We start from the raw sequence: 12,302 nt of genomic DNA, 5'->3' as shown, positions 1-12,302 counted from the left end.
CTTTATTATTTTACCAGTTTTCTCATGTTTAGAGAGCTGAAGACCATTGGTGTAAAGGACACTTTATAAATATCACATGTTGCGTTACATGGTTGTTAGTGTGTAAATGAAAGGTTATTTCAAGTGATTCATTTGTAAGCAAAAGAAATTTGCAAAACTTGCTTTGCATGAGGAGAAAACGAGCTGCAAAAAATGCAAATGGAATGTTATCTTTGCACCTGCTGACCTACAGCAAGGATTTTATTGGTGGATGACAAAGTGGAGTGAAGTCTTGGACTGCTAGATTTGACAGGCTGCCCTGGTTCAGTTATCACAGTGCTGATGCTGTCCCCATCGAAGGTACAGTACTGTGATAACTGAAGGATGGCTGCCAACTTGACACTAGTGCAGTGGTCAAAGTGGCACATTCGGCTAACGAGGCAGAAGAACCAAAGAGAAGGTGGACAAGTGTGGGTATGTAAACGGCATTTGTTGTGATATGCTGAGTAATAAAGTTTGTAAAGGATGTCCAAGTGTCTGTGTGTGTTTTCATTTCCAAAATAACATCCATAGGTTGAATCTAACAGCACATTTGTAACAGTGTTCAGCACTTCAGCAAAAAGCCACAGAGCCAGAATCTGTAGTTTAGGATCGTCCTCGCTGAGTTATTTTCCCCAGCAGTACAATATTTATAATCTATCTCAACTGTTCAAAGGTCAGTAAATATTTAATCTTTATATCTAACAACACAAAAGCAGTTGAGTTCAGATGGATGATTTTGGTTCTTTATAGGTTTTTTATCTCTTGCGTGAGAGCCCACTGAACATTATTATCAAATATTGAAAAGCACGTTAGATAAGAATGCAAGCATCGTTGACCCAAACCAACTTCATTTGTATTTTGTTTAGTTCTTTTATTTTTTAACCATTTGTGGCCCTTGTTCGTCATTGGCAGAATCAGCTCTGTTTTTTCTCATTGTTCTTCTGGGACAAAAGTAAACGTAATCTTTACTTTTGAAGAAAAGAAACATTTACAAAAATCAGAGGGCAGAACCATCCCAGGCATGACGCAGTGAATTCCTTAGAAGCAAACAGACGCATTGTACTTACTTAACACACCCAACACAAATGAATCCTGCAGTTTAGCCTTCTTCTGGAATTCATAAGCACAAACTCAGTTTATGGAGGTTCTCCTAACTATGACCATAAAGGTCTAATAAGCATTTAAAACACTGGAAGCATGAATGCCTCATATTCACCACCTTAAATATGAACGAGCTTTGCATTGCTCGATCATTTGAGAGTGATTAAAAATAACTGCTCAAGTAGAAGAAGCTGTATTTGGTCCCGATCTGGAAACGCTGGTGGCAACTAGTTTCACATTGCTGCCAACAGGGGTCGCTACAGATCCATTATTAGTAGTCGTATTACTAGTATTATTATAGCGCTTTGTGGTGTGGTTGAAGCAGAAGCACACAAATGTTTCTGTGTTGTGTAATCCGTTTGTGAACCCTTATAAAGTAAAGAACTGCTGCTGAATTCCTCTGGACTAAAGCCGGGTTCACTTCTAGTGACTCATGGAGGACGTGAAATGACATGAAAGTGTGGGGTTTTGTTGTTGTTTTGTTTTTGCTCAGTCATCCAGTTTTGCTAATAGAGGGAGACTACTCCTTCCTTCCATTATACTGCGTGAATAACAACACAACGGCTTTGAGCGAGCATCCATTTTAGTACGAACTACCGAGTTGTTGTTTTGGTGACTCAGTTTGCGCACAGTTGCGCTGTAATCTGCGATCTATCGATGCCAGTTCGCTCCAAAAAATGAATCGCACTTCTTTTTTTTCGGAACGTACTATTTTGAATAATGCAAGCACTGTTTGAGTCATGTCTGATAAACCGCGGGGTCACTCTGCACCTGTCCTTCGTATGTAAAGGGTACATGCTGCCGCTGAAGCTGCGGAAAGCCCCTGAAGAGTCATGATACTTATTTTGTTTTTCTCTCACGTTAACCTCAATCTGCTAAATCCCGCCTCGAGTCGCGTGTTTTTCTCACTCGGAGCTATACGTGCTGCATTGTGGCAAGGCTGTGTTTTGATAACAAAATACGCAACAACGAAAAAACAAAAACAAAAAAAAACATTTAAAGTCGCTTTCGAGACGAGGACAGCGTCTTCCCATGACCCTCCACCATGAGGGAATTTCTCCTCATACTTCCTTTAATGTGTGGCAGTAATTGCGCTTGCTTGGATGTGCCGAGGGAATTCCCTCCCCTTCATATGAGCCACATACTTTAAAAAAGACGTCTTTCAGGAGCTTTCCTTTCTCCCTTTGTTGTTGCAGGAAGAAATGCTTTTCTTCTTCTTCTTTCTTCTTTTTATCAACTCTGATCCCCATCTCAGACAGTGTTGCATCAGTAGTTCAGGTAACTCACAGCTGATAACTGCTGCTGTGAAGCCAACCTTCACAGTTTCATTAATGTGAGAGGAAAAGGTCGAGATAAGCCTACTTTGGCTACGCTTTCTGCTGCTGCATTTTTAGCATTCATGTGCACTAGAGCAACATTTGATGTCCTGTAAATGCAATTGCACAGTGGCAGAGAAAAGGACATTAAAGAAACTGATGGACATTATGGACAATGCTGGGCATCCTCTGCACACGGCCATAAACAATCAGAAGAGTCTGTTCAGTGACAGGTTGCTTCTCCCCAAGACAAGAACTAACAGACTTAAAAACTTCTTTGTCCCACACGCCATCAAACTGTTTAACTCCTCTCTGGAGGGGAGAGGGAGGGGAAACAGGAGGACAAAGGAGGGGGGAACAACTAAGCTGTAGTGCCTCTTCACCTCACTGTACAATACCTTGTGCAATACTTTTTGTAAATAGTCAACAGTGCAATAGACTCAATACTTGAAATGTGCAATTCACTTGTATTTTAATTTTTTATTCCTATTTATTCTATTTATCCCCTTTGTATATTTTATTTATATTTGTCTCTGTATTTATATGTGTGTGTGTGTGTGTGTGTGTGTGTGTGTGTGTGTGTGTGTGTGTGTGTGTGTGTGTGTGTGTGTGTGTGTGTGTGTGTGTGTGTGTGTGTGTGTGTGTGTGTATATAACAGTTCTGTAACTGTAACTTCGGTCGTTGCTGTGCTTTTTTTGGAAGTCGAATTTCCCAGAGGAACCCACCAGAGATATTAATAAAGTTCTATCTTATCTTATCTCTTATTCTAGCCACACAAGTGGAGCTTTGTGCTGTGAATAAACCATAAAAATATGTCTCCATAGGACAAACTATATCATTACTCGCTTAAACTCTCCTTATAGCTGCAAATGCATTTCTACATTTGTGTTTGTGAGTTCTAAACCCATTATAAATGCTACACAGAGGGGCTTAAAGTCAGTGTCTGTGTTTACAGGGACACTCGTGACAGTGCAGTTTAAAAATTCTGAAACACATATCAGTATCTGCACACAATCACCCAGCATTGCTGTTTGATCCTTTGTCTGCACTCAGCAGGGAAACTCCATTTTTCTCTGAGCGCTGATATCACCCAGAGACGATGACTCGCTGATTCTTAGCTCTAAGAAGACAGTTAGTCACACATTTCTGCACACTTCCTGGATTCTGTACCTTCCAAGGAAGCCTTTCTCACTAGTTACAATTGTAGGACACATGATTTTAGATGTAAACCATGTTTGAGTTGCTCTTTGTGTAATCACAGAGCTGGTGTACATGCCGGCTGCCAGTCAGATGATTGCAGCTACACCTGAAGGAAAACAGATAAGGGGAAGTGCTTGCAAAGGGAATGAAGTGACATCCATAGCTTGCAGGTATTTCTTTGGTATGGGAATGCACAGACAGAGAGGCCGTGAACAAACCACAATCAAAAGAACACAGCATTCGGCCCCTTGGTGTTAGTTACAAGAAAAAACTGGGATATTAACGCATGCAATATTCTGGAAACACAATCTGAAAATAGCGGTCTAGAAGAAAGTGCCACCTACAGAAAGGCAAAGATTGAATGATAAGCCTCGCCGTCTGTACCACAGCAGTTGGTGAACTTGTACTTTACATAGCTTACTGTACATCTCAGCTTTTCTGCTGAAGTCAGGATGTTCTCCAGTGCTCACATCAAGTTTCAGCTAAAGGTGACTAAACTCAAATATAGCTAATCACAAGCAATGCAGACGAGAAATCTGGCAATATGAGTAGCAGGAGTGATGGAAACTAAGCCTCTGACACATGCACTGAAAGTGGGCTTTACAGTGAAATGAATGAATTCAAGAGATCAGTGATTCTCAGAACGCCAAGCTTTTGGTTTTCTTTTTTCTATTTTCTTTGTTGTTGTTGAGGGATTTAACTCTAAAATGAACACTGAGTGCTCATCATGGACCTTGAATCCAGGACTCAGTGAAGGGGATTGGGGCAGTCTCCTTATTGTGTTCTTAAGGGTTTTTATTATTATTATTATAGTGTCATTTATAGTATTTAAGTTCAGAGTTGAACTGAGAATATTAAGGGGGTATAATAAAGTATTTTTGAGCAAAGTGTCATCAACTGAGTTATGAAATCAAAAACATCAGTGTTGATACACTTCTATTAATTCTCCTCCTCTTTGCCGTCCTCCTCCTCCTCCTCCTCCTTCTTCTTTCAGCTGTTCCTGTAATGGCTGCCACAGCAGATTGTCTGTCTCCATCTTAGCCTTCATCCTTTTATCACACCAACTGTTTGCATGTCCTCCTTCCATGTACATCCACGAATCTTCTCTGTGATGCCCTTTTCTTTAACTCCTGCCTGGCAAATCAATCTTCTCCACACCCCCAAATCATCTCAACCTTGCCTCTCTAACATCCTTATAATGTATTAATTTCTTATCCTGTCCATCCTGCTCACTCTGGGTAAAAATTTTAACATCTTCATCATTGCCACTGCCTCCAATCATTACATCACTGCAGGGTCCCACAACCATCTTGTAAACCTTCCTTTTTTTTCTCTAGCTGCTATCCTTCTTTTTACATATCACCCAACACTCATCTCCACTGGCTTCACCTCTCTTGTGCACTCTGTTCCTTTGAATGAATAAATAAATAAATAACTAAATAAATAAATAAATTTTTATTTATATAGCACCTTTCAAGACAGAATCACAAAGTGCTTCACATAAGATTACAAGTCATAAAAAGATTTAAAAAGAGAAAATAAAACAGGCATAAAATTAACCAAAAGCAGTTTTAAAAAGGTAAGTTTTGAGTTGTTTTTTAAAAACAGCTACTGAGTCCACAGTTCTTAATGCTTGGGGGAGAGAGTTCCACAGTCTAGGGGCCACAGTGGCAAAAGCTCTATCACCCTTAGTCCTCCTCTTAGTGTTTTTTATAGCAAGTAAGCCCTGATCAGATGACCTCAAAGACCTGCTAGGGACATAGGGCTGTAGCAGATCAAAGATGTAGGCAGGTGCAGTCCGTGCACAGCTCTGTAGGTCAAGACCAGGATCTTAAAATCAACTCTAAATTTAACAGGAAGCCAGTGTAACTGAGATAATAACGGTGTCACAATGGTCAACCTCAGTTATTTAATCTTATCCACCTTCACTTACACCACATCATGCATTTTCACTGTTACACCTGTCTCCTTCTCATTCACTACATTTCACAAGTAAATACTTTATGTATTTACTCTGCTTCTATTTGTACTTTAGCGCCATTACGTGCTTTTGTAGTAACTTAGATTTTTGTTTCATTAGAGACCAGTCAGAGTTTTTCGAGAAAAAAACACACTGTTGAATATCAAACCAGCGTTTTGATTGGCCCCTTAAAGGTGTGTCTCAGCTAAATGACCATTTTGGGGAATAATTAGTTAAAAGTCTACCTTATTATTTTTTAAAAAAAAGTGTGTGTGTGTGTGTGTGTGTAGGGGGTGGGCACAGCTTCAGCTAGTTAGCTAGCTAGTTAGTTGTAGGTAGTTCCATCTGCTCTAATTGCTGGAGCACAGCAGTTACAAGTGATGAATAATGCGTTTGAATACTTTAATATAATTCCCAATCTTTCTTTTTTATATAAATCTTTGCTCATTCACTTAACCTATAAGAAGCTTTAAACGCATGGCTTGTAATGGACTAATTTTACAGTGTTGTATTGGTTCTTAGATGGAGAATCTAAATGCGTCTTCCATAGTTGTAAGCGGATAAGAAAGAGGATGAGTGAAAGCTGGGTTTTACTTTTGCATAGTCACTTACATTACTGACATTCCTTGGCATTTTTGCATCGAAGATATTAAATGCAGTTAATAAATACATCAGTTCATTGTTTAATTTTACTTGAGTTTTTTTTCTTTCTGTATCATCATCATCACGTCGTTTAAGCTAAATCTGCGGCTGTAAGTAACCCACAATGCTCAGAAAGTGTGAATAACAGTTTAATTTATGTTTATCGCCGCTCAAGGACTTGTGTCGTCATCTCCAGTGAAAGGTCTCACAGCCAATCAGCTGCCGGCTTTTACCGCCAGCCACTGCGTCGTTTTCGGGAAGGGGACGTTTCTTGTCAGGAAGGGTTAGAGCTAGAGTCGAGGAAGGCTGTTTTCTCCACCGCCAGAAAATACGGTATACTAACGGGGGAAGACTGTGGAATTAACTTCGCACCGCTTTTCTTTGGGATATTTATACTTTTTTGGGACGTTTTGGAATTAATATACAACATCTGATACTCACGAAGCTTTTAGAGAAAGCGCACCGACTTGGTCGACGCGTCTAATGTACAAAACGAAACGGAAGTAACTTGCCAGCTGTCTGGCCAAGCTTGGTAGGTGAGTAAATAACCGTTTATTAAATATTTCCGTCGAACACAGAGCACGTCTTCTGGTCTGTTAAACACATCCTGTCGTTTATCATCATTCTCCGATGCTGCCAAGAGTAAAAATGTTGGCGTTGGGCTTTTCTTTGGCAATCTAAGTTAACTTACTAGCTAGCATGCTCACGTTAACCAACGTCAATGCACTTGATAGGAATGGCACCGCCTCCATTGTCCCTGTCACAATACAGGAAGATGGGTTAAACTATAATTATATTATTTAAACAATACAGAAGTACGGTGAAGGATAAGTAGGCTTAAGGAAAGCGAGGACGAATTATTAGCATATGTATTACACAATTTACCGTAATATACAAAAAGAGTCCATTATGTTCCATTAAACATTTAACAACATGTCAAGGAAAATCGTGGATTAGATTGACATGGATACTCTGTGTTTATGATTGTTATAAAGGATTTGGTAATAATGGTTAATCTCAGGATTTGTATCTGACAAAGTGGACCCAGAGGTGACTAACACAGAAAAGGCAGAATTACATAAAATGATTGGCTTCGGCATTTTTATGAATTGTATTCATTAGAAGAGAACAAACACATGTGGGATTAATTTTGTATCCTCCACATGAAATTAGTACACTACAGTCGACTGATCAGTTTATAAATCAAATCTACACGTTTTTTTTAAAAAAGACGTTTCTTTTCTTTCTTTTTTTTATAGCAAAATGACAAAGCCACTAGTTTCATCTTTTCAAATGTGATTATTTCTGTTTTCCTGTTTGTGATTTATGCTACTGCCGTTGTTTTGTTGTTGTTGTTTTTTTTTCATTGTTGTAGACAAGACATTTAGCTTGGATTCTGGGAACTCGTGATGGGTCTTTCCCACGATTTTTGACGTTTTGTATAACCCACACAGTAGACCAGACAATTAACTGACGCAGAAGCCTTTGGTCCAGTGATAGTAAGTGAAAATAAACTCCTGTTTCAGGCTGGAAATGTCACATTAAGTAAAATAAAGCCACGCAGTGAAAGGTAAGTGGCTTTGAGGCTGACAGAGGTGGGCACATGTTTTTTTTTTTGATCCACAGCACACAAAAAAACACATAACCAAAGAGGCATGTTGAACATTAATTAGAATATAGTTCCTAGAGCTTTTCCCCAGCTGTACTTTTGGTCAAAAATTTATTGATCAGATTGAACAAGCAGCAGATTTATCTGCAATGATAACCAAAAATGATGAATAGATTAGTGTAATTCAAAAATATTATTGATGACATTTTTTAATGTGCATACATATGGAAACGTGATCACAGTTGAACTTTACTTTGATATTGTTGATCTCGGTATGCCCACCTTTTGGTATTCACCCTGATATTTGACATCAAAGAGAAAGTTATGATGACTTTTTCTCCTGATAGCTAAGTGGCACTTTTGATGGTAATGCTTGACCATATTTGAGTTTCTCTGTATTGTTATTTAAGTGAGACACTTATGTAACACATTATTGATACCTAATTAAAAATTGTTACAAAATGGTCCTTCCTTTTTTTTCTTTTTGTTTTAAGTTTAGTTTCACTCATTACCTACTTCTTTTCTGTCTTATTATTAGTTTCTTCTGAAATCTTAAGTGCAGGTACTGTATGGTAAAGATTTAATTCTATTAATTCCATACTGATAAATGTTTAAAAAATGTGGTCTGGAATGTATTTTTTTCACCTTCTAAACTACATAACATAGGATTCAAAAATAATAACTAACCTATAATAAAAACAAAGTCTGTATCCCTTGCCATCCAATCACTTCGTCATGCTTCCATAAGTTAACAGAAAATAAAACAGAGCCAGGTTAATGAACAGTCTATGAAAATACTTTTATCTTTTGACTCATTGTGTTGTGGCTTAGACACAAGTCATATGATTATGACAAAAGTAACGGATTGAATGTGAATCATCTGAAACAGAAAGTAAAATTTAAGTCTTTCGTAGAATTGGGCACCACTTAAATGATCTTTTAATTGCTTGACTTTCCTTAGACCCTTATAATGGATTAATACTGCTGTCAGAACCCAGTACTTCTTGGTCTTACAGCATTAATAATTAAACTGTAATTGAGCTATAGCTAAAAGTTGTTGATCAGTAGACCAATTATTTGTTAACTGATTAATCATTTGAGCTGATTATAAACCCATAATGAAATGGGTGAGGAGCTAAAAAGGATTTTTTTTTAACTGACAGGATAAACATAGGGGATCCCCAAAATAAGATGGATATTATTATCATTATTTTGAATTATGAAGCAAAGCTACTTTGTAGAGCCAACTGTAAACTGCAAATGAGCTGAATAGGTTCCCTTTAAAAAACTTGTCTTGGGCACCGAATGTACTTGACATTTGAATAGAATTCAACTGAAAAAGAAAGAAAAGGTATTGAGATGGTGAGAGAAACCACATCATCCGGTGGGGTGTGAGGCCCAGACTAGGGAAGGCAATTGTGTGGCCTGTGTACTCAGTCACAGGTAGGACCATTTGACTTCCTTTAGTTTGATTCTGATATAATAGGTTGATTCCAGCAGTCTACTGGCAAGCACTGGTTTACAAAATTTGTCCCATGAAGGACTTTGGATTTTGGTCTTTGCAAACACTGACAATGTAGGCTATGCTCTTATTTGCACGTGTAGCACTGGAGCTCCATCTGATAATCCAAGTAACATTTTAATTGCACTCCATAAAACTCATAAACACCTGTGCTTGCTTGAATGCAGCTATAGTACATGTATGCAACAGTAGAATGTCATAGGGGGGGAAAAAAAGCTCTTTTTTTCCATTTTCACTTTCTTGATATTCACATGAATTTGTTCCCATGGTGCTTTTAATCCATATTTAAATCCATTTTAAATCAGACAGTCTTAGTTTTCAGTAGTTAGGGAAAAGTGACCAGTGATTTCATCATTTTGGATTCATTGTGGATGGTTAATGCATGAACTGTAAGTTATACAGTAATGTAAAGTGTGCATTTAGCGCCCTATGCTGCCTAAGTGATCCACACAACATTTCAAATGTAATTGAGTTTATAGGAACGTAAGTAAAAACATGTCTAGCCTGTATAATAGTCTGTATTATGTTGACCTGTGTGGACATATCACAGACATAAGGATGTCGGTGGGAAATGTGTTTTTCGTTATACAACATATACTTGGGGAAATCAGGAAATGGTTTCGTCCCATAGTTTGTCCACCTCCAACTCTGTTGTTCGTAATACTTTGAGCACAGGTAGCAAAGTATGCATCACATGCTGAGCATGTCTTGACATTAACTTTTCTAACAAATATCTTAACTACATTGCCTCATCATTTTCCACATTCAACAGAACTCGTCAATACCTGATACAACGTGAATAGAACTCACTTCTCCAATAGAATAAGAACCTGAATTGCAGTTAGAGGAGTCCCGTCAAGCACTTTGCAGATATATTGCTAGTGGTTTTCACACATGAATCATATCAGGGCATTGCTCAAAGTATTCCTTTCTCAGTGTAGTGAACAATATAGTTTCCTTTAAATGTGTTACTATTAGAAATGCTGGAAAAAAAGAACTGTTAATTACTTTATTGTTACACTTGGACACACGCGCAATTGGACTTTGTATTTGGGTTGGGAGTTGGGAGGTTAATGGCAGTTTAATGGGATTGGTTTTGACTTTTGCATTGTCACACATAGATGGATAATGTTGAGAAAGGTTAGGGCTACAGTGCTAGTCAAGTATGACTCCTGTCTGCAGAACATCACAGGGGAACATTAACGACAAGGCTGGTGGTGACTAATACATCCACTGTTGCAGCTTTAAGGCAACACATTCTGTCTTTTTTTTTTTTCTATGAAAATGTGGGCACAAGTAGAGGCATTCTTTGTTCTGACTTTTGTGAAGACTTTTAATTTTAACTACACCTCAGAAAATTCAGCTTTTACTGTCAGACAATCGTAACATCATAAACTCTTCCAAGGTCTTGTTTTGTTCAGTGAAAAAAAAATGCTTCAGACATAATGTAGACGTGAAGTTACCGAGGGAACCAGCGCTTAACAATTTGTTTTTTCAACTGCTGTGGAAAGTAGTGGCGTAATCATTGCAAAAGCCTCATCGAACTGGTGTCACAAGTTTGCTGCCATGTCATTTGTGTTTGCTTTATGATAAACTTCATGATAAACTGTGTTTATCATTAGGATGAACTTTGTTTGTTGTAAAATGTATTTCTCATAGATACATCTTATGCATTTTTACATTTTAATATGAAACAAAAAAGGGATAGTGACTTTCTAAAGTACTGATGATAACTGAAGTAATAATAATAATAATAATAATAATGGATTGCATATATATAGCGCTTTTCTAGGCACCCAACGCGCTTTACAGTTCCACTATTCATTCACTCTCACATTCACACACTCAGTGCTCAGAGGAACACTGCCTGAGTTACAAATAAAAAGAATGAGTCATTGAAATTCTCTTCTTAAGAAACTCAGCTGTAACAGTGATGAAAAGTGATGAGAAATTATAAGTGCTAGATGAAAGCTGGTGTAGGGGAAACAAGCTTAATGCGGGGGATATGGCATTGAGTGGAATTATTAAACACCACCACCAATAATAATAACAGTAAACGGATATGAGCTTGATAGGGATATATAGCGTTAGGAGGTCAGCATTATGAAGTGTAGCCCTAGAATGATTAATAAATGGAAGTTTTTCTCTTTTAAGTAGCTAAAAGAAACTTTAGAAGGGAAATTTTCTCTAAATAGAGGCTACAAAGAGACTGAGACGTAAATAGATAAACAAACGCAATTAAATGTTAAATATTTATTTTTAATGCTACAATAAAAAAACAAAGAAATATGATTAACGAATGACTCTGAAACGAGAGCATGCAGGGAAAAATGTGCAGCATAGTTGATAAATGCAGCAATACAGTGAATTTTTAATTGTATCAATACAGAAAACTGAGTTAACTGAGAACAAGGCTAGTTATGGTACTGCTGTGTGCCTAAGCTGGGTGCTGAGTTGTGGTGAGGTGGGATTGCTGGAATGTCAGCTTCTTGCAGGATGTTGATATCTCTCGGTAAACAAAAAACTCAAAGTTGCTCAAGCTCATCATGGCGTATACGTGAAGTGTATTGGCAGCAAATTCCAGAAACCAAATATTATTTTGTGCTTTGCTCCTGATGACCTTTTTGTTCTTAATTTGTCAAGTGAGGCTTAATTCAGTCTTTAAGGTTAAATTCAAGTTTGTCTTTTTTTCCAATAATCGTTGCTCCCGTGCCTGGGCTTTTATGCAATATTTTATTTAGAAGTGTGTTGTATTCCATGCTGAATAATAGTTAATTGTTTTGTTAATTGTGTATGTTGAGAGCAGAAGTTCTTGTGGTGAAAAACTGACAATCAGAATACTTTAATAATCACTGAGGAAATTATGTAGACAAACAGTCTAAGTACTAAGTAAAGGACAAAGAAATAAATAAGAAAGTAAAGAGAAAAAGC

At 37.7% G+C, this 12,302-nt stretch overlaps 1 protein-coding gene across 3 annotated transcripts in view; it reads left to right on the top strand.

Annotated features, from left to right (window-relative positions):
• Positions 1-6,481: 6,481 nt before the first annotated feature.
• jak1 (Janus kinase 1) overlaps positions 6,482-12,302 on the top strand; it is a 30,156-nt gene continuing 24,335 nt past the window's right edge. For 2 of the 3 annotated variants that reach the window (XM_026146091.1, XM_026146094.1), the window contains exon 1: positions 6,482-6,776. The gene's annotated coding sequence lies outside the window, so the exon portion shown is untranslated. The remainder of the gene's footprint in view (positions 6,777-12,302) is intronic. The other variant, XM_026146093.1, reaches the window with a different exon arrangement.

The sequence above is a fragment of the Astatotilapia calliptera genome, chromosome 17 (assembly GCF_900246225.1).
Source record: "Astatotilapia calliptera chromosome 17, fAstCal1.2, whole genome shotgun sequence".
In the NCBI taxonomy this organism is placed as follows: domain Eukaryota; kingdom Metazoa; phylum Chordata; class Actinopteri; order Cichliformes; family Cichlidae; genus Astatotilapia; species Astatotilapia calliptera.
Note: the sequence above shows the minus strand (reverse complement) of the source record. Positions and strands in the feature narration are given on the sequence as shown.